This window comes from Dendroctonus ponderosae, unplaced genomic scaffold (genome assembly GCF_020466585.1).
Source record: "Dendroctonus ponderosae isolate FM_Combo_2020 unplaced genomic scaffold, Dpon_F_20191213v2 Dpon_F_20191213_11, whole genome shotgun sequence".
Classification (NCBI taxonomy): Eukaryota; Metazoa; Arthropoda; class Insecta; order Coleoptera; family Curculionidae; genus Dendroctonus; species Dendroctonus ponderosae.
Genome location: NW_026017213.1, coordinates 5,944,309 through 5,946,930, shown reverse-complemented (window position 1 = coordinate 5,946,930; position 2,622 = coordinate 5,944,309).

The following is a 2,622-nucleotide window of genomic DNA, read 5'->3' as shown; positions in this document are numbered from 1 at the left end:
GTCATCAAATTTTCAAAAATTTATCCGGGCAAACCGGAAATACAGAGCGAGTTGGCAATTAGTCAGTTCAATAGCGCAATTTATTGTCTATTCGTGTGTCCACTTCTGGCTTTTTCAAATTATTCGTGAATTTTTGACGAATTTTTAAAACAAGCTTTGATTAATAATTAACCATGTTTGACTTGGTCCAAAAAACGCCAAATAAATGGGTTTTTTTATGTTGGGACTTACCCATGGTAGGATGGCGCAGGAACATCAATGGTATGAGACGCAGTCCTTTTTCTATCTCCTGCCATGTCCGCCAATCGGGCGAAATCAGTGTCCTGATCGGCCAATCGGGCGGATTTTCGGGACTCCAAAAGTCGCACCTCTTCCAGCCTCTTTTGCACCTCGAAGGGCGTCTGAAAGTAACGAAAAAACCCTGTTTTACTTTATTTTCAGTCGGTAGGAACAGAATTTGAGATATGCCAGTCTCAGGCACACGGAGAGCCAGTTTCGAGCCTATTGGCTCTCATCAGGTGGGTTCACTCCTGAAACGTGTTCTACCAATGTAGACAATATTTTACATAATTTGTCATTAGTGAAATTATTCAGTGAACAATTCCGTTCGATTTACAGATGTAAAATCAGTCAGCTGGATGTTGCTAATTTCCTAACGGCTGATTAGGTTTCAGCTTAAGTGGATGCAAACTAGATCGATCGAATTTCCTGTAATATTGCGAAACTGTTGAGGAAAATCGCAAAAAACAACGTCCAAAATGACTGTTATTAATGTGCATGCTCAAGAGCGGATCGCTTATGTGCGTATCCTGTTGTCCGAAATACCGAAGGCAATTATCTACGCAATTTTGCAATTTGCTTGGTTTTACTAGAAAGCGTGCGAAGTCGAATTAAGTTACGTCCATTTGAGCGTGTTCAGTAACTGTTTCAGTCTTAAAGTTAAAAATTCGCCAAAAAATATCCAAACATTTGGCAGCGCAGAAAAGCACCACACAAATAAAGCGACATTTTCTCTACTAAACTAAGCAAATTTCTGCCCGCTATACGTTTCCAGTTTTTCCCGATGATTTTTTGAAAAATTTGAGACTGATGCTTCGGAGCAGTGCATCCGGTCCGGCCCCAGAGTTGAAAATTCGCCAAAAATTGCCGGAAAAGAAGCCAATTTCGCAAATTTTCACCCATATAGAGGAACAGTTTCGCCACACAACGGCATTAAATTGAACGTCGTGCGTATTTTCAGTTTTTGCTAGGAAATTTTTGAAAAAATCGTTACAACCATTTGGCCCAATCCCGTACTAAAAAGTTGCCAAAAATTAAGGGAAACTCTAACAGACGTGAAAATTACCACACAAATAGAAGAACATCTTCTCTATTAAGGTGAGCAAACATCAGCTCGCTGGCGCAATCCATTTTCGCCTCGCAAATTTTTGAAAAGCTGGTGATTAGTCGCTGTAAGGCCTCCTCCGATCGTCAGCCTCAGAGTTAAAAAACTGGCAAAAATTTACCAAAAATATGCCCATTTTGTAAATCTTCGCCCGCATAAAGCAACATTTGTTCCATCGAAGTGCATTAGCTCGAACTTGCCATCTATTTGCAGTTGCTGATCAGAATTTTTTGAAAAACCCGTTGCAATCAGTTTGCCTGTTAGAGCGCTAGATTCATTGCGGTATGGAAAAATCCGCCAAAAATTAACCATGTACTCCTCAAACGTGAAAATTACCACATACTTAGAGCAACATTTTCTCCACAAAACCTAGTAAATACCAGCTTGCTGCACACTGCCAGTTTTGCCAGACGAATTTTTGAAAAAAATCCAAACCCAACTCGAAACCATCTAGGAACAATACGTCATATCGGAATTTACCAACAGCGACCAGCTGTTTAGAAAATTACTTACAATTAGACGATTAAACCCATGGAAATGTCCTTGGCTACGAACATGATGAATGGCATGAAATAGTACATTTAGTTTAAAGGTCAAAACTAATAATGCATTCTCGTCGCCAAGCGGACTATTGCCATTGCATTTGCTGGTTTCTCAACTCATTAGAGAGCCAAAGTAGCCTTTTTTGCGCTTATATTGATGCTGAAAAGCCTTTGCATGGTTATCTATCTAACACACGTCGAGAATGAATAGGAGTTCCTCCATCTAAGGCCACGTCTTTGCAGGCAATTCGACCTTAACTGTTGGCTTAAAGTCGAAATTCAATGTGGGTGGACAATGGACCTGGCCTTGTTTTTTGCGTCAAACAATCGCCCTTTTCTGTAACTGTTTAACTGTCGGTTTAATTGCAATGGTTCGAACGTAGATAATGAGAGACGGACTTTGTCCCATATTGAAATTACTACGTAATTTCATTAGTTGGTTCCGATAAATTCCGATGTCGTCATTATAGTGAAACGATGTAGAATCGATATGGAAACAGTTGGTTTTGTGTGTTTAAATATGGTGGAAATGAGATGAAATCCCTTGGGTTCTGATGGGTTCTAAATTGGCTCAGGATTGCAACAGCAACTACACATTTGGACTTTTGAAACGACTACTTTTAGACACTATTTTGTTAAGTAGTTAAAAATCGGAATTCAGCGCGATTTACATGAAAATTTCAGGGCTTTTGCCTT